The 20,384-nt window shown below is 34.4% G+C and overlaps 24 non-coding genes across 24 annotated transcripts; all 24 read left to right on the top strand.

Annotated features, from left to right (window-relative positions):
• Positions 1-432: 432 nt before the first annotated feature.
• Positions 433-514, top strand: TRNAS-GCU (transfer RNA serine (anticodon GCU)). Its single transcript has one exon. It is a non-coding gene; the product is annotated as a tRNA-Ser (tRNA).
• Positions 515-893: 379 nt separating this feature from the next.
• On the top strand, positions 894-975 carry TRNAS-GCU (transfer RNA serine (anticodon GCU)). The gene has a single exon. It is a non-coding gene; the product is annotated as a tRNA-Ser (tRNA).
• A 394-nt stretch (positions 976-1,369) lies between these two features.
• On the top strand, positions 1,370-1,451 carry TRNAS-GCU (transfer RNA serine (anticodon GCU)). Its single transcript has one exon. It is a non-coding gene; the product is annotated as a tRNA-Ser (tRNA).
• A 402-nt stretch (positions 1,452-1,853) lies between these two features.
• On the top strand, positions 1,854-1,935 carry TRNAS-GCU (transfer RNA serine (anticodon GCU)). The gene has a single exon. It is a non-coding gene; the product is annotated as a tRNA-Ser (tRNA).
• A 337-nt stretch (positions 1,936-2,272) lies between these two features.
• Positions 2,273-2,354, top strand: TRNAS-GCU (transfer RNA serine (anticodon GCU)). Its single transcript has one exon. It is a non-coding gene; the product is annotated as a tRNA-Ser (tRNA).
• A 2,306-nt stretch (positions 2,355-4,660) lies between these two features.
• TRNAS-GCU (transfer RNA serine (anticodon GCU)) lies at positions 4,661-4,742 on the top strand. Its single transcript has one exon. It is a non-coding gene; the product is annotated as a tRNA-Ser (tRNA).
• Positions 4,743-7,547: 2,805 nt separating this feature from the next.
• On the top strand, positions 7,548-7,629 carry TRNAS-GCU (transfer RNA serine (anticodon GCU)). The gene has a single exon. It is a non-coding gene; the product is annotated as a tRNA-Ser (tRNA).
• A 402-nt stretch (positions 7,630-8,031) lies between these two features.
• On the top strand, positions 8,032-8,113 carry TRNAS-GCU (transfer RNA serine (anticodon GCU)). Its single transcript has one exon. It is a non-coding gene; the product is annotated as a tRNA-Ser (tRNA).
• Positions 8,114-8,515: 402 nt separating this feature from the next.
• Positions 8,516-8,597, top strand: TRNAS-GCU (transfer RNA serine (anticodon GCU)). Its single transcript has one exon. It is a non-coding gene; the product is annotated as a tRNA-Ser (tRNA).
• A 402-nt stretch (positions 8,598-8,999) lies between these two features.
• TRNAS-GCU (transfer RNA serine (anticodon GCU)) lies at positions 9,000-9,081 on the top strand. The gene has a single exon. It is a non-coding gene; the product is annotated as a tRNA-Ser (tRNA).
• Positions 9,082-9,483: 402 nt separating this feature from the next.
• Positions 9,484-9,565, top strand: TRNAS-GCU (transfer RNA serine (anticodon GCU)). The gene has a single exon. It is a non-coding gene; the product is annotated as a tRNA-Ser (tRNA).
• Positions 9,566-9,967: 402 nt separating this feature from the next.
• TRNAS-GCU (transfer RNA serine (anticodon GCU)) lies at positions 9,968-10,049 on the top strand. The gene has a single exon. It is a non-coding gene; the product is annotated as a tRNA-Ser (tRNA).
• A 404-nt stretch (positions 10,050-10,453) lies between these two features.
• On the top strand, positions 10,454-10,535 carry TRNAS-GCU (transfer RNA serine (anticodon GCU)). The gene has a single exon. It is a non-coding gene; the product is annotated as a tRNA-Ser (tRNA).
• Positions 10,536-12,402: 1,867 nt separating this feature from the next.
• TRNAS-GCU (transfer RNA serine (anticodon GCU)) lies at positions 12,403-12,484 on the top strand. Its single transcript has one exon. It is a non-coding gene; the product is annotated as a tRNA-Ser (tRNA).
• An 868-nt stretch (positions 12,485-13,352) lies between these two features.
• Positions 13,353-13,434, top strand: TRNAS-GCU (transfer RNA serine (anticodon GCU)). Its single transcript has one exon. It is a non-coding gene; the product is annotated as a tRNA-Ser (tRNA).
• An 871-nt stretch (positions 13,435-14,305) lies between these two features.
• Positions 14,306-14,387, top strand: TRNAS-GCU (transfer RNA serine (anticodon GCU)). Its single transcript has one exon. It is a non-coding gene; the product is annotated as a tRNA-Ser (tRNA).
• Positions 14,388-15,260: 873 nt separating this feature from the next.
• On the top strand, positions 15,261-15,342 carry TRNAS-GCU (transfer RNA serine (anticodon GCU)). The gene has a single exon. It is a non-coding gene; the product is annotated as a tRNA-Ser (tRNA).
• Positions 15,343-16,213: 871 nt separating this feature from the next.
• On the top strand, positions 16,214-16,295 carry TRNAS-GCU (transfer RNA serine (anticodon GCU)). Its single transcript has one exon. It is a non-coding gene; the product is annotated as a tRNA-Ser (tRNA).
• A 398-nt stretch (positions 16,296-16,693) lies between these two features.
• On the top strand, positions 16,694-16,775 carry TRNAS-GCU (transfer RNA serine (anticodon GCU)). Its single transcript has one exon. It is a non-coding gene; the product is annotated as a tRNA-Ser (tRNA).
• A 402-nt stretch (positions 16,776-17,177) lies between these two features.
• TRNAS-GCU (transfer RNA serine (anticodon GCU)) lies at positions 17,178-17,259 on the top strand. Its single transcript has one exon. It is a non-coding gene; the product is annotated as a tRNA-Ser (tRNA).
• Positions 17,260-18,116: 857 nt separating this feature from the next.
• Positions 18,117-18,198, top strand: TRNAS-GCU (transfer RNA serine (anticodon GCU)). Its single transcript has one exon. It is a non-coding gene; the product is annotated as a tRNA-Ser (tRNA).
• Positions 18,199-18,602: 404 nt separating this feature from the next.
• On the top strand, positions 18,603-18,684 carry TRNAS-GCU (transfer RNA serine (anticodon GCU)). Its single transcript has one exon. It is a non-coding gene; the product is annotated as a tRNA-Ser (tRNA).
• Positions 18,685-19,575: 891 nt separating this feature from the next.
• TRNAS-GCU (transfer RNA serine (anticodon GCU)) lies at positions 19,576-19,657 on the top strand. Its single transcript has one exon. It is a non-coding gene; the product is annotated as a tRNA-Ser (tRNA).
• Positions 19,658-20,062: 405 nt separating this feature from the next.
• On the top strand, positions 20,063-20,144 carry TRNAS-GCU (transfer RNA serine (anticodon GCU)). Its single transcript has one exon. It is a non-coding gene; the product is annotated as a tRNA-Ser (tRNA).
• The last annotated feature ends 240 nt before the right edge of the window (positions 20,145-20,384 follow it).

The raw sequence follows: 20,384 nt of genomic DNA, 5'->3' as shown, positions 1-20,384 counted from the left end.
ATCCATTGTGCTCTGCATCCCATCCTCGTCGGGTGTTTTTGTAAATGACCCTTATTGTCTTCCAAAGCCCAAGATTGCAGGCAGGGCTAATACTGCCAAAACAGGTTGAAATTTGTTAAGCCGATTAGAGGAGCAGAACTCTAAAAACTTGTGTAAATGATAAACCTTCTAGAAAATGTTTGCATGGAACTATTACTACAAATGTTTTTTTTGTAGATGTGTTCTAGTAGACCTATATATACACTCATCTAGTTCTTGCATGCCATTTAATGACATTTTTATAAACAAGAAAAGATTTGATTTTAAATAAGGGAAAATAAATTTAGAATACATATTACTGACACTTCTCAAAATTTGTAAAACACTTTTTAGGGATCAGGTTTGGTTATAAAACAGCTGGAAACTAACCAAAGAAAAAAATGAAAATAAGTTGATGAGGTGGCTGAGTGGTTAAGGCGATGGACTGCTAATCCATTGTGCTCTGCATGCATGGGTTCAAATCCCATCCTTGTCGGGTGTTTTTGGAAATGCAAAGCCCAAGATTGCAGGCAGGGCTAATACTGCCAAAACAGGTTGAAATTTGTTAAGCCGATTAGAGGAGCAGAACTCTAAAAACTTGTGAAACCTTCTAGAAAATGTTTGCATGGAACTATTACTACAAATGTTTTTTTTTGTAGATGTGCTCTAGTAGACCTATATATACACTCATCTAGTTCTTGCATGCCATTTAATGACATTTTTATAAACAAGAAAAGATTTGATTTTAAATAAGGGAAAATAAATTTAGAATACATATTACTGACACTTCTCAAAATTTGTAAAACACTTGTTAGGGATCAGGTTTGGTTATAAAACAGCTGGAAACTAACCAAAGAAAAAAATGAAAATAAGTTGACGAGGTGGCCGAGTGGTTAAGGTGATGGACTGCTAATCCATTGTGCTCTGCATGCATGGGTTCAAATCCCATCCTCGTCGGGTGTTTTTGTAAATTACCCTTATTGTCTTCCAAAGCCCAAGATTGCAGGCAGGGCTAATACTGCCAAAACAGGTTGAAATTTGTTAAGCCGATTAGAGGAGCAGAACTCTAAAAACTTGTGAAACCTTCTAGAAAATGTTTGCATGGAACTATTACTACAAATGTTTTTTTTTGTAGATGTGTTCTAGTAGACCTATATATACACTCATCTAGTTCTTGCATGCCATTTAATGACATTTTTATAAACAAGAAAAGATTTGATTTTAAATAAGGGAAAATAAATTTAGAATACATATTACTGACACTTCTCAAAATTTGTAAAACACTTTTTAGGGATCAGGTTTGGTTATAAAACAGCTGGAAACTAACCAAAGAAAAAAATGTAAATAAGTTGACGAGGTGGCCGAGTGGTTAAGGCGATGGACTGCTAATCCATTGTCCTCTGCATGCATGGGTTCAAATCCCATCCTCGTCGGGTGTTTTTGTAAATTACCCTTATTGTCTTCCAAAGCCCAAGATTGCAGGCAGAGCTAATACTGCCAAAACAGGTTGAAATTTGTTAAGCCGATAAGAGGAGCAGAACTCTAAAAACTTGTGTAAATGATAAACCTTCTAGAAAATGTTTGCATGGAACTATTACTACAAATGTTTTTTTTTGTAGATGTGTTCTAGTAGACCTATATATACACTCATCTAGTTCTTGCATGCCATTTAATGACATTTTTATAAACAAGAAAACATTTGATTTTAAATAAGGGAAAATAAATTTAGAATACATATTACTGACACTTCTCAAAATTTGTAAAACACTTTTTAGGGATCAGGTTTGGTTATAAAACAGCTGGAAACTAACCAAAGAAAAAAATGAAAATAAGTTGACAAGGTGGCCGAGTGGTTAAGGCGATGGACAGCTAATCCATTGTGCTCTGCATGCATGGGTTCAAATCCCATCCTCGTCAGGTGTTTTTGTAAATTACCCTTATTGTAGAGGAGCAGAACTCTAAAAACTTGTGTAAATGATAAACGTTCTAGAAAATGTTTGCATGGAACTATTACTACAAATGTTTTTTTTTGTAGATGTGTTCTAGTAGACCTATATATACACTCATCTAGTTCTTGCATGCCATTTAATGACATTTTTATAAACAAGAAAAGATTTGATTTTAAATAAGGGAAAATAAATTTAGAATACATATTACTGACACTTCTCAAAATTTGTAAAACACTTTTTAGGGATCAGGTTTGGTTATAAAACAGCTGGAAACTAACCAAAGAAAAAAAAAATGAAAATAAGTTGACGAGGTGGCCGAGTGGTTAAGGCGATGGACAGCTAATCCATTGTGCTCTGCATGCATGGGTTCAAATCCCATCCTTGTCGGGTGTTTTTGTAAATGACCCTTATTGTCTTCCAAAGCCCAAGATTGCAGGCAGGGCTAATACTGCCAAAACAGGTTGAAATTTGTTAAGCCGATTAGAGGAGCAGAACTCTAAAAACTTGTGTAAATGATAAACCTTCTAGAAAATGTTTGCATGGAACTATTACTACAAATGTTTTTTTTGTAGATGTGTTCTAGTAGACCTATATATACACTCATCTAGTTCTTGCATGCCATTTAATGACATTTTTATAAACAAGAAAAGATTTGATTTTAAATAAGGGAAAATAAATTTAGAATACATATTACTGACACTTCTCAAAATTTGTAAAACACTTTTTAGGGATCAGGTTTGGTTATAAAATAGCTGGAAACTAACCAAAGAAAAAAATGAAAATAAGTTGACGAGGTGGCCGAGTGGTTAAGGCGATGGACTGCTAATCCATTGTGCTCTGCATCCCATCCTCGTCGGGTGTTTTTGTAAATGACCCTTATTGTCTTCCAAAGCCCAAGATTGCAGGCAGGGCTAATACTGCCAAAACAGGTTGAAATTTGTTAAGCCGATTAGAGGAGCAGAACTCTAAAAACTTGTGTAAATGATAAACCTTCTAGAAAATGTTTGCATGGAACTATTACTACAAATGTTTTTTTTGTAGATGTGTTCTAGTAGACCTATATATACACTCATCTAGTTCTTGCATGCCATTTAATGACATTTTTATAAACAAGAAAAGATTTGATTTTAAATAAGGGAAAATAAATTTAGAATACATATTACTGACACTTCTCAAAATTTGTAAAACACTTTTTAGGGATCAGGTTTGGTTATAAAATAGCTGGAAACTAACCAAAGAAAAAAATGAAAATAAGTTGACGAGGTGGCCGAGTGGTTAAGGCGATGGACTGCTAATCCATTGTGCTCTGCATCCCATCCTCGTCGGGTGTTTTTGTAAATGACCCTTATTGTCTTCCAAAGCCCAAGATTGCAGGCAGGGCTAATACTGCCAAAACAGGTTGAAATTTGTTAAGCCGATTAGAGGAGCAGAACTCTAAAAACTTGTGTAAATGATAAACCTTCTAGAAAATGTTTGCATGGAACTATTACTACAAATGTTTTTTTTGTAGATGTGTTCTAGTAGACCTATATATACACTCATCTAGTTCTTGCATGCCATTTAATGACATTTTTATAAACAAGAAAAGATTTGATTTTAAATAAGGGAAAATAAATTTAGAATACATATTACTGACACTTCTCAAAATTTGTAAAACACTTTTTAGGGATCAGGTTTGGTTATAAAACAGCTGGAAACTAACCAAAGAAAAAAAAAAAAAAAATGAAATGAAAATAAGTTGACGAGGTGGCCGAGTGGTTAAGGCGATGGACAGCTAATCCATTGTGCTATGCATGCATGGGTTCAAATCCCATCCTTGTCGGGTGTTTTTGTAAATGACCCTTATTGTCTTCCAAAGCCCAAGATTGCAGGCAGGGCTAATACTGCCAAAACAGGTTGAAATTTGTTAAGCCGATTAGAGGAGCAGAACTCTAAAAACTTGTGTAAATGATAAACCTTCTAGAAAATGTTTGCATGGAACTATTACTACAAATGTTTTTTTTTGTAGATGTGTTCTAGTAGACCTATATATACACTCATCTAGTTCTTGCATGCCATTTAATGACATTTTTATAAACAAGAAATGATTTGATTTTAAATAAGGGAAAATAAATTTAGAATACATATTACTGACACTTCTCAAAATTTGTAAAACACTTTTTAGGGATCAGGTTTGGTTATAAAACAGCTGGAAACTAACCAAAGAAAAAAATGAAAATAAGTTGACGAGGTGGCCGAGTGGTTAAGGCGATGGACTGCTAATCCATTGTGCTCTGCATCCCATCCTCGTCGGGTGTTTTTGTAAATGACCCTTATTGTCTTCCAAAGCCCAAGATTGCAGGCAGGGCTAATACTGCCAAAACAGGTTGAAATTTGTTAAGCCGATTAGAGGAGCAGAACTCTAAAAACTTGTGTAAATGATAAACCTTCTAGAAAATGTTTGCATGGAACTATTACTACAAATGTTTTTTTTGTAGATGTGTTCTAGTAGACCTATATAAACACTCATCTAGTTCTTGCATGCCATTTAATGACATTTTTATAAGCAAGAAAAGATTTGATTTTAAATAAGGGAAAATAAATTTAGAATACATATTACTGACACTTCTCAAAATTTGTAAAACACTTTTTAGGGATCAGGTTTGGTTATAAAACAGCTGGAAACTAACCAAAGAAAAAATTGAAAATAAGTTGACGAGGTGGCCGAGTGGTTAAGGCGATGGACAGCTAATCCATTGTGCTCTGCATGCATGGGTTCAAATCCCATCCTCGTCGGGTGTTTTTGGAAATGACCCTTATTGTCTTCCAAAGCCCAAGATTGCAGGCAGGGCTAATACTGCCAAAACAGGTTGAAATTTGTTAAGCCGATTAGAGGAGCAGAACTCTAAAAACATGTGTAAATGATAAACCTTCTAGAAAATGTTTGCATGGAACTATTACTACAAATGTTTTTTTTTGTAGATGTGTTCTAGTAGACCTATATATACACTCATCTAGTTCTTGCATGCCATTTAATGACATTTTTATAAACAAGAATAGATTTGATTTTAAATAAGGGAAAATAAATTTAGAATACATATTACTGACACTTCTCAAAATTTGTAAAACACTTTTTAGGGATCAGGTTTGGTTATAAAACAGCTGGAAACTAACCAAAGAAAAAAAAAATGAAAATAAGTTGACGAGGTGGCCAAGTGGTTAAGGCGATGGACAGCTAATCCATTGTGCTCTGCATGCATGGGTTCAAATCCCATCCTCGTCGGATGTTTTTGTAAATGACCATTATTGTCTTCCAAAGCCCAAGATTGCAGGCAGGGCTAATACTGCCAAAACAGGTTGAAATTTGTTAAGCCGATTAGAGGAGCAGAACTCTAAAAACATGTGTAAATGATAAACCTTCTAGAAAATGTTTGCATGGAACTATTACTACAAATGTTTTTTTTTGTAGATGTGTTCTAGTAGACCTATATATACACTCATCTAGTTCTTGCATGCCATTTAATGACATTTTTATAAACAAGAATAGATTTGATTTTAAATAAGGGAAAATAAATTTAGAATACATATTACTGACACTTCTCAAAATTTGTAAAACACTTTTTAGGGATCAGGTTTGGTTATAAAACAGCTGGAAACTAACCAAAGAAAAAAAAAATGAAAATAAGTTGACGAGGTGGCCAAGTGGTTAAGGCGATGGACAGCTAATCCATTGTGCTCTGCATGCATGGGTTCAAATCCCATCCTCGTCGGATGTTTTTGTAAATGACCATTATTGTCTTCCAAAGCCCAAGATTGCAGGCAGGGCTAATACTGCCAAAACAGGTTGAAATTTGTTAAGCCGATTAGAGGAGCAGAACTCTAAAAACTTGTGTAAATGATAAACCTTCTAGAAAATGTTTGCATGGAACTATTACTACAAATGTTTTTTTTTTGTAGATGTGTTCTAGTAGACCTATATATACACTCATCTAGTTCTTGCATGCCATTTAATGACATTTTTATAAACAAGAAAAGATTTGATTTTAAATAAGGGAAAATAAATTTAGAATACATATTACTGACACTTCTCAAAATTTGTAAAACACTTTTTAGGGATCAGGTTTGGTTATAAAACAGCTGGAAACTAACCAAAGAAAAAAATGAAAATAAGTTGACGAGGTGGCCGAGTGGTTAAGGCGATGGACTGCTAATCCATTGTGCTCTGCATCCCATCCTCGTCGGGTGTTTTTGTAAATGACCCTTATTGTCTTCCAAAGCCCAAGATTGCAGGCAGGGCTAATACTGCCAAAACAGGTTGAAATTTGTTAAGCCGATTAGAGGAGCAGAACTCTAAAAACATGTGTAAATGATAAACCTTCTAGAAAATGTTTGCATGGAACTATTACTACAAATGTTTTTTTTTGTAGATGTGTTCTAGTAGACCTATATATACACTCATCTAGTTCTTGCATGCCATTTAATGACATTTTTATAAACAAGAATAGATTTGATTTTAAATAAGGGAAAATAAATTTAGAATACATATTACTGACACTTCTCAAAATTTGTAAAACACTTTTTAGGGATCAGGTTTGGTTAAAAAACAGCTGGAAACTAACCAAAGAAAAAAAAAATGAAAATAAGTTGACGAGGTGGCCAAGTGGTTAAGGCGATGGACAGCTAATCCATTGTGCTCTGCATGCATGGGTTCAAATCCCATCCTCGTTGGATGTTTTTGTAAATGACCATTATTGTCTTCCAAAGCCCAAGATTGCAGGCAGGGCTAATACTGCCAAAACAGGTTGAAATTTGTTAAGCCGATTAGAGGAGCAGAACTCTAAAAACTTGTGTAAATGATAAACCTTCTAGAAAATGTTTGCATGGAACTATTACTACAAATGTTTTTTTTTTGTAGATGTGTTCTAGTAGACCTATATATACACTCATCTAGTTCTTGCATGCCATTTAATGACATTTTTATAAACAAGAAAAGATTTGATTTTAAATAAGGGAAAATAAATTTAGAATACATATTACTGACACTTCTCAAAATTTGTAAAACACTTTTTAGGGATCAGGTTTGGTTATAAAACAGCTGGAAACTAACCAAAGAAAAAAATGAAAATAAGTTGACGAGGTGGCCGAGTGGTTAAGGCGATGGACTGCTAATCCATTGTGCTCTGCATCCCATCCTCGTCGGGTGTTTTTGTAAATGACCCTTATTGTCTTCCAAAGCCCAAAATTGCAGGCAGGGCTAATACTGCCAAAACAGGTTGAAATTTGTTAAGCCGATTAGAGGAGCAGAACTCTAAAAACTTCTGTAAATGATAAACCTTCTAGAAAATGTTTGCATGGAACTATTACTACAAATGTTTTTTTTTGTAGATGTGTTCTAGTAGACCTATATATACACTCATCTAGTTCTTGCATGCCATTTAATGACATTTTTATAAACAAGAAAAGATTTGATTTTAAATAAGGGAAAATAAATTTAGAATACATATTACTGACACTTCTCAAAATTTGTAAAACACTTTTTAGGGATCAGGTTTGGTTATAAAACAGCTGGAAACTAACCAAAGAAAAAAAAGAAAATAAGTTGACGAGGTGGCTGAGTGGTTAAGGCGATGGACTGCTAATCCATTGTGCTCTGCATGCATGGGTTCAAATCCCATCCTCGTCGGGTGTTTTTGGAAATGACCCTTATTGTCTTCCAAAGCCCAAGATTGCAGGCAGGGCTAATACTGCCAAAACAGGTTGAAATTTGTTAAGCCGATTAGAGGAGCAGAACTCTAAAAACTTGTGTAAATGATAAACCTTCTAGAAAATGTTTGCATGGAACTATTACTACAAATGTTTTTTTTTGTAGATGTGTTCTAGTAGACCTATATATACACTCATCTAGTTCTTGCATGCCATTTAATGACATTTTTATAAACAAGAATAGATTTGATTTTAAATAAGGGAAAATAAATTTAGAATACATATTACTGACACTTCTCAAAATTTGTAAAACACTTTTTAGGGATCAGGTTTGGTTATAAAACAGCTGGAAACTAACCAAAGAAAAAAAAGAAAATAAGTTGACGAGGTGGCTGAGTGGTTAAGGCGATGGACTGCTAATCCATTGTGCTCTGCATGCATGGGTTCAAATCCCATCCTCGTCGGGTGTTTTTGGAAATGACCCTTATTGTCTTCCAAAGCCCAAGATTGCAGGCAGGGCTAATACTGCCAAAACAGGTTGAAATTTGTTAAGCCGATTAGAGGAGCAGAACTCTAAAAACTTGTGTAAATGATAAACCTTCTAGAAAATGTTTGCATGGAACTATTACTACAAATGTTTTTTTTTGTAGATGTGTTCTAGTAGACCTATATATACACTCATCTAGTTCTTGCATGCCATTTAATGACATTTTTATAAACAAGAAAAGATTTGATTTTAAATAAGGGAAAATAAATTTAGAATACATATTACTGACACTTCTCAAAATTTGTAAAACACTTTTTAGGGATCAGGTTTGGTTATAAAACAGCTGGAAACTAACCAAAGAAAAAAAAGAAAATAAGTTGACGAGGTGGCTGAGTGGTTAAGGCAATGGACTGCTAATCCATTGTGCTCTGCATGCATGGGTTCAAATCCCATCCTCGTCGGGTGTTTTTGGAAATGACCCTTATTGTCTTCCAAAGCCCAAGATTGCAGGCAGGGCTAATACTGCCAAAACAGGTTGAAATTTGTTAAGCCGATTAGAGGAGCAGAACTCTAAAAACTTGTGTAAATGATAAACCTTCTAGAAAATGTTTGCATGGAACTATTACTACAAATGTTTTTTTTTGTAGATGTGTTCTAGTAGACCTATATATACACTCATCTAGTTCTTGCATGCCATTTAATGACATTTTTATAAACAAGAATAGATTTGATTTTAAATAAGGGAAAATAAATTTAGAATACATATTACTGACACTTCTCAAAATTTGTAAAACACTTTTTAGGGATCAGGTTTGGTTATAAAACAGCTGGAAACTAACCAAAGAAAAAAAAGAAAATAAGTTGACGAGGTGGCTGAGTGGTTAAGGCGATGGACTGCTAATCCATTGTGCTCTGCATGCATGGGTTCAAATCCCATCCTCGTCGGGTGTTTTTGGAAATGACCCTTATTGTCTTCCAAAGCCCAAGATTGCAGGCAGGGCTAATACTGCCAAAACAGGTTGAAATTTGTTAAGCCGATTAGAGGAGCAGAACTCTAAAAACTTGTGTAAATGATAAACCTTCTAGAAAATGTTTGCATGGAACTATTACTACAAATGTTTTTTTTTGTAGATGTGTTCTAGTAGACCTATATATACACTCATCTAGTTCTTGCATGCCATTTAATGCCATTTTTATAAACAAGAATAGATTTGATTTTAAATAAGGGAAAATAAATTTAGAATACATATTACTGACACTTCTCAAAATTTGTAAAACACTTTTTAGGGATCAGGTTTGGTTATAAAACAGCTGGAAACTAACCAAAGAAAAAAATGAAAATAAGTTGACGAGGTGGCCGAGTGGTTAAGGCGATGGACTGCTAATCCATTGTGCTCTGCATGCATGGGTTCAAATCCCATCCTCGTCGGGTGTTTTTGGAAATGACCCTTATTGTCTTCCAAAGCCCAAGATTGCAGGCAGGGCTAATACTGCCAAAACAGGTTGAAATTTGTTAAGCCGATTAGAGGAGCAGAACTCTAAAAACTTGTGTAAATGATAAACCTTCTAGAAAATGTTTGCATGGAACTATTACTACAAATGTTTTTTTTTGTAGATGTGTTCTAGTAGACCTATATATACACTCATCTAGTTCTTGCATGCCATTTAATGAAATTTTTATAAACAAGAATAGATTTGATTTTAAATAAGGGAAAATAAATTTAGAATACATATTACTGACACTTCTCAAAATTTGTAAAACACTTTTTAGGGATCAGGTTTGGTTATAAAACAGCTGGAAACTAACCAAAGAAAAAAATGAAAATAAGTTGACGAGGTGGCCGAGTGGTTAAGGCGATGGACTGCTAATCCATTGTGCTCTGCATGCATGGGTTCAAATCCCATCCTCGTCGGGTGTTTTTGGAAATGACCCTTATTGTCTTCCAAAGCCCAAGATTGCAGGCAGGGCTAAAATACTGCCAAAACAGGTTGAAATTTGTTAAGCCGATTAGAGGAGCAGAACTCTAAAAACTTGTGTAAATGATAAACCTTCTAGAAAATGTTTGCATGGAACTATTACTACAAATGTTTTTTTTTGTAGATGTGTTCTAGTAGACCTATATATACACTCATCTAGTTCTTGCATGCCATTTAATGACATTTTTATAAACAAGAATAGATTTGATTTTAAATAAGGGAAAATACATTTAGAATACATATTACTGACACTTCTCAAAATTTGTAAAACACTTTTTAGGGATCAGGTTTGGTTATAAAACAGCTGGAAACTAACCAAAGAAAAAAATGAAAATAAGTTGACAAGGTGGCCGAGTGGTTAAGGCGATGGACTGCTAATCCATTGTGCTCTGCATGCATGGGTTCAAATCCCATCCTCGTCGGGTGTTTTTGGAAATGACCCTTATTGTCTTCCAAAGCCCAAGATTGCAGGCAGGGCTAAAATACTGCCAAAACAGGTTGAAATTTGTTAAGCCGATTAGAGGAGCAGAACTCTAAAAACTTGTGTAAATGATAAACCTTCTAGAAAATGTTTGCATGGAACTATTACTACAAATGTTTTTTTTTGTAGATGTGTTCTAGTAGACCTATATATACACTCATCTAGTTCTTGCATGCCATTTAATGACATTTTTATAAACAAGAATAGATTTGATTTTAAATAAGGGAAAATACATTTAGAATACATATTACTGACACTTCTCAAAATTTGTAAAACAAAACACTTTTTAGGGATCAGGTTTGGTTATAAAACAGCTGGAAACTAACCAAAGAAAAAAAAAAAAAAAAAAAAAAAAATGAAAATAAGTTGACGAGGTGGCCGAGTGGTTAAGGCGATGGACAGCTAATCCATTGTGCTATGCATGCATGGGTTCAAATCCCATCCTTGTCGGGTGTTTTTGTAAATGACCCTTATTGTCTTCCAAAGCCCAAGATTGCAGGCAGGGCTAATACTGCCAAAACAGGTTGAAATTTGTTAAGCCGATTAGAGGAGCAGAACTCTAAAAACTTGTGTAAATGATAAACCTTCTAGAAAATGTTTGCATGGAACTATTACTACAAATGTTTTTTTTTGTAGATGTGTTCTAGTAGACCTATATATACACTCATCTAGTTCTTGCATGCCATTTAATGACATTTTTATAAACAAGAAAAGATTTGATTTTAAATAAGGGAAAATAAATTTAGAATACATATTACTGACACTTCTCAAAATTTGTAAAACACTTTTTAGGGATCAGGTTTGGTTATAAAACAGCTGGAAACTAACCAAAGAAAAAAATGAAAATAAGTTGACGAGGTGGCCGAGTGGTTAAGGCGATGGACTGCTAATCCATTGTGCTCTGCATCCCATCCTCGTCGGGTGTTTTTGTAAATGACCCTTATTGTCTTCCAAAGCCCAAAATTGCAGGCAGGGCTAATACTGCCAAAACAGGTTGAAATTTGTTAATCCGATTAGAGGAGCAGAACTCTAAAAACTTCTGTAAATGATAAACCTTCTAGAAAATGTTTGCATGGAACTATTACTACAAATGTTTTTTTTGTAGATGTGTTCTAGTAGACCTATATATACACTCATCTAGTTCTTGCATGCCATTTAATGACATTTTTATAAACAAGAATAGATTTGATTTTAAATAAGGGAAAATAAATTTAGAATACATATTACTGACACTTCTCAAAATTTGTAAAACACTTTTTAGGGATCAGGTTTGGTTATAAAACAGCTGGAAACTAACCAAAGAAAAAAAAGAAAATAAGTTGTAGAGGTGGCCGAGTGGTTAAGGCGATGGACTGCTAATCCATTGTGCTCTGCATGCATGGGTTCAAATCCCATCCTCGTCGGGTGTTTTTGGAAATGACCCTTATTGTCTTCCAAAGCCCAAGATTGCAGGCAGGGCTAATACTGCCAAAACAGGTTGAAATTTGTTAAGCCGATTAGAGGAGCAGAACTCTAAAAACTTGTGTAAATGATAAACCTTCTAGAAAATGTTTGCATGGAACTATTACTACAAATGTTTTTTTTTGTAGATGTGTTCTAGTAGACCTATATATACACTCATCTAGTTCTTGCATGCCATTTAATGACATTTTTATAAACAAGAATAGATTTGATTTTAAATAAGGGAAAATAAATTTAGAATACATATTACTGACACTTCTCAAAATTTGTAAAACACTTTTTAGGGATCAGGTTTGGTTATAAAACAGCTGGAAACTAACCAAAGAAAAAAAAAATGAAAATAAGTTGACGAGGTGGCCGAGTGGTTAAGGCGATGGACAGCTAATCCATTGTGCTCTGCATGCATGGGTTCAAATCCCATCCTCGTCAGGTGTTTTTGTAAATTACCCTTATTGTCTTCCAAAGCCCAAGATTGCAGGCAGGGCTAATACTGCCAAAACAGGTTGAAATTTGTTAAGCCGATTAGAGGAGCAGAACTCTAAAAACTTGTGTAAATGATAAACCTTCTAGAAAATGTTTGCATGGAACTATTACTACAAATGGTTTTTTTTGTAGATGTGTTCTAGTAGACCTATATATACACTCATCTAGTTCTTGCATGCCATTTAATGACATTTTTATAAACAAGAATAGATTTGATTTTAAATAAGGGAAAATACATTTAGAATACATATTACTGACACTTCTCAAAATTTGTAAAACACTTTTTAGGGATCAGGTTTGGTTATAAAACAGCTGGAAACTAACCAAAGAAAAAAAAAATGAAAATAAGTTGACGAGGTGGCCGAGTGGTTAAGGCGATGGACAGCTAATCCATTGTCGGGTGTTTTTGTAAATGACCCTTATTGTCTTTCAAAGCCCAAGATTGCAGGCAGGGCTAATACTGCCAAAACAGGTTGAAATTTGTTAAGCCGATTAGAGGAGCAGAACTCTAAAAACTTGTGTAAATGATAAACCTTCTAGAAAATGTTTGCATGGAACTATTACTACAAATGTTTTTTTTTGTAGATGTGTTCTAGTAGACCTATATATACACTCATCTAGTTCTTGCATGCCATTTAATGACATTTTTATAAACAAGAAAAGATTTGATTTTAAATAAGGGAAAATAAATTTAGAATACATATTACTGACACTTCTCAAAATTTGTAAAACACTTTTTAGGGATCAGGTTTGGTTATAAAACAGCTGGAAACTAACCAAAGAAAAAAAATGAAAATGAAAATGAAAATAAGTTGACGAGGTGGCCGAGTGGTTAAGGCGATGGACTGCTAATCCATTGTGCTCTGCATGCATGGGTTCAAATCCCATCCTCGTCGGGTGTTTTTGGAAATGACCCTTATTGTCTTCCAAAGCCCAAGATTGCAGGCAGGGCTAATACTGCCAAAACAGGTTGAAATTTGTTAAGCCGATTAGAGGAGCAGAACTCTAAAAACTTGTGTAAATGATAAACCTTCTAGAAAATGTTTGCATGGAACTATTACTACAAATGTTTTTTTTTGTAGATGTGTTCTAGTAGACCTATATATACACTCATCTAGTTCTTGCATGCCATTTAATGACATTTTTATAAACAAGAAAAGATTTGATTTTAAATAAGGGAAAAAAAATTTAGAATACATATTACTGACACTTCTCAAAATTTGTAAAACACTTTTTAGGGATCAGGTTTGGTTATAAAACAGCTGGAAACTAACCAAAGAAAAAAATGAAAATAAGTTGACGAGGTGGCCGAGTGGTTAAGGCGATGGACTGCTAATCCATTGTGCTCTGCATCCCATCCTCGTCGGGTGTTTTTGTAAATGACCCTTATTGTCTTCCAAAGCCCAAAATTGCAGGCAGGGCTAATACTGCCAAAACAGGTTGAAATTTGTTAAGCCGATTAGAGGAGCAGAACTCTAAAAACTTCTGTAAATGATAAACCTTCTAGAAAATGTTTGCATGGAACTATTACTACAAATGTTTTTTTTGTAGATGTGTTCTAGTAGACCTATATATACACTCATCTAGTTCTTGCATGCCATTTAATGACATTTTTATAAACAAGAAAAGATTTGATTTTAAATAAGGGAAAATAAATTTAGAATACATATTACTGACACTTCTCAAAATTTGTAAAACACTTTTTAGGGATCAGGTTTGGTTATAAAACAGCTGGAAACTAACCAAAGAAAAAAAAGAAAATAAGTTGACGAGGTGGCCGAGTGGTTAAGGCGATGGACTGCTAATCCATTGTGCTCTGCATGCATGGGTTCAAATCCCATCCTCGTCGGGTGTTTTTGGAAATGACCCTTATTGTCTTCCAAAGCCCAAGATTGCAGGCAGGGCTAATACTGCCAAAACAGGTTGAAATTTGTTAAGCCGATTAGAGGAGCAGAACTCTAAAAACTTGTGTAAATGATAAACCTTCTAGAAAATGTTTGCATGGAACTATTACTACAAATGTTTTTTTTTTGTAGATGTGTTCTAGTAGACCTATACATACACTCATCTAGTTCTTGCATGCCATTTAATGACATTTTTATAAACAAGAAAAGATTTGATTTTAAATAAGGGAAAAAAAATTTAGAATACATATTACTGACACTTCTCAAAATTTGTAAAACACTTTTTAGGGATCAGGTTTGGTTATAAAACAGCTGGAAACTAACCAAAGAAAAAAATGAAAATAAGTTGACGAGGTGGCCGAGTGGTTAAGGCGATGGACTGCTAATCCATTGTGCTCTGCATCCCATCCTCGTCGGGTGTTTTTGTAAATGACCCTTATTGTCTTCCAAAGCCCAAAATTGCAGGCAGGGCTAATACTGCCAAAACAGGTTGAAATTTGTTAAGCCGATTAGAGGAGCAGAACTCTAAAAACTTCTGTAAATGATAAACCTTCTAGAAAATGTTTGCATGGAACTATTACTACAAATGTTTTTTTTGTAGATGTGTTCTAGTAGACCTATATATACACTCATCTAGTTCTTGCATGCCATTTAATGACATTTTTATAAACAAGAAAAGATTTGATTTTAAATAAGGGAAAATAAATTTAGAATACATATTACTGACACTTCTCAAAATTTGTAAAACACTTTTTAGGGATCAGGTTTGGTTATAAAACAGCTGGAAACTAACCAAAGAAAAAAAATGAAAATAAGTTGACGAGGTGGCCGAGTGGTTAAGGCGATGGACTGCTAATCCATTGTGCTCTGCATGCATGGGTTCAAATCCCATCCTCGTCGGGTGTTTTTGTAAATGACCCTTATTGTCTTCCAAAGCCCAAGATTGCAGGCAGGGCTAATACTGCCAAAACAGGTTGAAATTTGTTAAGCCGATTAGAGGAGCAGAACTCTAAAAACTTGTGTAAATGATAAACCTTCTAGAAAATGTTTGCATGGAACTATTACTACAAATGTTTTTTTTTGTAGATGTGTTCTAGTAGACCTATATATACACTCATCTAGTTCTTGCATGCCATTTAATGACATTTTTATAAACAAGAAAAGATTTGATTTTAAATAAGGGAAAAAAAATTTAGAATACATATTACTGACACTTCTCAAAATTTGTAAAACACTTTTTAGGGATCAGGTTTGGTTATAAAACAGCTGGAAACTAACCAAAGAAAAAAATGAAAATAAGTTGACGAGGTGGCCGAGTGGTTAAGGCGATGGACTGCTAATCCATTGTGCTCTGCATCCCATCCTCGTCGGGTGTTTGTGTAAATGACCCTTATTGTCTTCCAAAGCCCAAAATTGCAGGCAGGGCTAATACTGCCAAAACAGGTTGAAATTTGTTAAGCCGATTAGAGGAGCAGAACTCTAAAAACTTCTGTAAATGATAAACCTTCTAGAAAATGTTTGCATGGAACTATTACTACAAATGTTTTTTTTGTAGATGTGTTCTAGTAGACCTATATATACACTCATCTAGTTCTTGCATGCCATTTAATGACATTTTTATAAACAAGAAAAGATTTGATTTTAAATAAGGGAAAATAAATTTAGAATACATATTACTGACACTTCTCAAAATTTGTAAAACACTTTTTAGGGATCAGGTTTGGTTATAAAACAGCTGGAAACTAACCAAAGAAAAAAAAGAAAATAAGTTGACGAGGTGGCCGAGTGGTTAAGGCGATGGACTGCTAATCCATTGTGCTCTGCATGCATGGGTTCAAATCCCATCCTCGTCGGGTGTTTTTGGAAATGACCCTTATTGTCTTCCAAAGCCCAAGATTGCAGGCAGGGCTAATACTGCCAAACAAATTTGTTAAGCCGATTAGAGGAGCAGAACTCTAGAAACTTGTGTAAATGATAAACCTTCTAGAAAATGTTTGCAAGGAACTATTACTACATTTGTTTTTTTTTGTAGATGTGTTCTAGTAGACCTATATATACACTCATCTAGTTCTTGCATGCCATTTAATGACATTTTTATAAACAAGAATAGATTTGATTTTAAATAAGGGAAAATAAATTTAGAATACATATTACTGACACTTCTCAAAATTTGTAAAACACTTTTTAGGGATCAGGTTTGGTTATAAAACAGCTGGAAACTAACCAAAGAAAAAAAAAATGAAAATAAGTTGACGAGGTGGCCGAGTGGTTAAGGCGATGGACAGCTAATCCATTGTGCTCTGCATGCATGGGTTCAAATCCCATCCTCGTCAGGTGTTTTTGTAAATTACCCTTATTGTCTTCCAAAGCCCAAGATTGCAGGCAGGGCTAATACTGCCAAAACAGGTTGAAATTTGTTAAGCCGATTAGAGGAGCAGAACTCTAGAAACTTGTGTAAATGATAAACCTTCTAGAAAATGTTTGCATGGAACTATTACTACATTTGTTTTTTTTTGTAGATGTGTTCTAGTAGACCTATATATACACTCATCTAGTTCTTGCATGCCATTAAATGACATTTTTATAAACAAGAAAAGATTTGATTTTAAATAAGGGAAAATAAATTTAGAATACATATTACTGACACTTCTCAAAATTTGTAAAACACTTTTTAGGGATCAGGTTTGGTTATAAAACAGCTGGAAACTAACCAAAGAAAAAAAAGAAAATAAGTTGACGAGGTGGCCGAGTGGTTAAGGCGATGGACTGCTAATCCATTGTGCTCTGCATGCATGGGTTCAAATCCCATCCTCGTCGGGTGTTTTTGGAAATGACCCTTATTGTCTTCCAAAGCCCAAGATTGCAGGCAGGGCTAATACTGCCAAAACAGGTTGAAATTTGTTAAGCCGATTAGAGGAGCAGAACTCTAGAAACTTGTGTAAATGATAAACCTTCTAGAAAATGTTTGCAAGGAACTATTACTACATTTGTTTTTTTTTGTAGATGTGTTCTAGTAGACCTATATATACACTCATCTAGTTCTTGCATGCCATTTAATGACATTTTTATAAACAAGAATAGATTTGATTTTAAATAAGGGAAAATAAATTTAGAATACATATTACTGACACTTCTCAAAATTTGTAAAACACTTTTTAGGGATCAGGTTTGGTTATAAAACAGCTGGAAACTAACCAAAGAAAAAAAAAAATGAAAATAAGTTGACGAGGTGGCCGAGTGGTTAAGGCGATGTTCAAATCCCATCCTCGTCAGGTGTTTTTGTAAATTACCCTTATTGTCTTCCAAAGCCCAAGATTGCAGGCAGGGCTAATACTGCCAAAACAGGTTGAAATTTGTTAAGCCGATTAGAGGAGCAGAACTCTAGAAACTTGTGTAAATGATAAACCTTCTAGAAAATGTTTGCATGGAACTATTACTACATTTGTTTTTTTTTGTAGATGTGTTCTAGTAGACCTATATATACACTCATCTAGTTCTTGCATGCCATTAAATGACATTTTTATAAACAAGAAAAGATTTGATTTTAAATAAGGGAAAATAAATTTAGAATACATATTACTGACACTTCTCAAAATTTGTAAAACACTTTTTAGGGATCAGGTTTGGTTATAAAACAGCTGGAAACTAACCAAAGAAAAAAAAGAAAATAAGTTGACGAGGTGGCCGAGTGGTTAAGGCGATGGACTGCTAATCCATTGTGCTCTGCATGCATGGGTTCAAATCCCATCCTCGTCGGGTGTTTTTGGAAATGACCCTTATTGTCTTCCAAAGCCCAAGATTGCAGGCAGGGCTAAAATACTGCCAAAACAGGTTGAAATTTGTTAAGCCGATTAGAGGAGCAGAACTCTAAAAACTTGTGTAAATGATAAACCTTCTAGAAAATGTTTGCATGGAACTATTACTACAAATGTTTTTTTTTGTAGATGTGTTCTAGTAGACCTATATATACACTCATCTAGTTCTTGCATGCCATTTAATGACATTTTTATAAACAAGAATAGATTTGATTTTAAATAAGGGAAAATACATTTAGAATACATATTACTGACACTTCTCAAAATTTGTAAAACACTTTTTAGGGATCAGGTTTGGTTATAAAACAGCTGGAAACTAACCAAAGAAAAAAATGAAAATAAGTTGACGAGGTGGCCGAGTGGTTAAGGCGATGGACTGCTAATCCATTGTGCTCTGCATGCATGGGTTCAAATCCCATCCTCGTCGGGTGTTTTTGGAAATGACCCTTATTGTCTTCCAAAGCCCAAGATTGCAGGCAGGGCTAAAATACTGCCAAAACAGGTTGAAATTTGTTAAGCCGATTAGAGGAGCAGAACTCTAAAAACTTGTGTAAATGATAAACCTTCTAGAAAATGTTTGCATGGAACTATTACTACAAATGGTTTTTTTTGTAGATGTGTTCTAGTAGACCTATATATACACTCATCTAGTTCTTGCATGCCATTTAATGACATTTTTATAAACAAGAATAGATTTGATTTTAAATAAGGGAAAATACATTTAGAATACATATTACTGACACTTCTCAAAATTTGTAAAACACTTTTTAGGGATCAGGTTTGGTTATAAAACAGCTGGAAACTAACCAAAGAAAAAAAAAATGAAAATAAGTTGACGAGGTGGCCGAGTGGTTAAGGCGATGGACAGCTAATCCATTGTGCTCTGCATGCATGGCTTCAAATCCCATCCTTGTCGGGTGTTTTTGTAAATGACCCTTATTGTCTTCCAAAGCCCAAGATTGCAGGCAGGGCTAATACTGCCAAAACAGGTTGAAATTTGTTAAGCCGATTAGAGGAGCAGAACTCTAAAAACTTGTGTAAATGATAAACCTTCTAGAAAATGTTTGCATGGAACTATTACTACAAATGTTTTTTTTTGTAGATGTGTTCTAGTAGACCTATATATACACTCATCTAGTTCTTGCATGCCATTTAATGACATTTTTATAAACAAGAAAAGATTTGATTTTAAATAAGGGAAAAAAAATTTAGAATACATATTACTGACACTTCTCAAAATTTGTAAAACACTTTTTAGGGATCAGGTTTGGTTATAAAACAGCTGGAAACTAACCAAAGAAAAAAATGAAAATAAGTTGACGAGGTGGCCGAGTGGTTAAGGCGATAGACTGCTAATCCATTGTGCTCTGCATGCATGGGTTCAAATCCCATCCTCGTTGGGTGTTTTTGTAAATGACCATTATTGTCTTCCAAAGCCCAAGATTGCAGGCAGGGCTAAAATACTGCCAAAACAGGTTGAAATTTGTTAAGCCGATTAGAGGAGCAGAACTCTAAAAACTTGTGTAAATGATAAACCTTCTAGAAAATGTTTGCATGGAACTATTACTACAAATGTTTTTTTTTGTAGATGTGTTCTAGTAGACCTATATATACACTCATCTAGTTCTTGCATGCCATTTAATGACATTTTTATAAACAAGAAAAGATTTGATTTTAAATAAGGGAAAAAAAATTTAGAATACATATTACTGACACTTCTCAAAATTTGTAAAACACTTTTTAGGGATCAGGTTTGGTTATAAAACAGCTGGAAACTAACCAAAGAAAAAAAATGAAAATAAGTTGACGAGGTGGCCGAGTGGTTAAGGCGATGGACTGCTAATCCATTGTGCTCTGCATGCATGGGTTCAAATCCCATCCTCGTCGGGTGTTTTTGGAAATGACCCTTATTGTCTTCCAAAGCCCAAGATTGCAGGCAGGGCTAAAATACTGCCAAAACAGGTTGAAATTTGTTAAGCCGATTAGAGTAGCAGAACTCTAAAAACTTGTGTAAATGATAAACCTTCTAGAAAATGTTTGCATGGAACTATTACTACAAATGTTTTTTTTTGTAGATGTGTTCTAGTAGACCTATATATACACTCATCTAGTTCTTGCATGCCATTT

This window comes from Rhinoderma darwinii, unplaced genomic scaffold (genome assembly GCF_050947455.1).
Source record: "Rhinoderma darwinii isolate aRhiDar2 unplaced genomic scaffold, aRhiDar2.hap1 Scaffold_554, whole genome shotgun sequence".
Lineage (NCBI taxonomy): Eukaryota > Metazoa > Chordata > Amphibia > Anura > Rhinodermatidae > Rhinoderma > Rhinoderma darwinii.
This window is presented reverse-complemented; position numbering and strand designations above follow the sequence as displayed.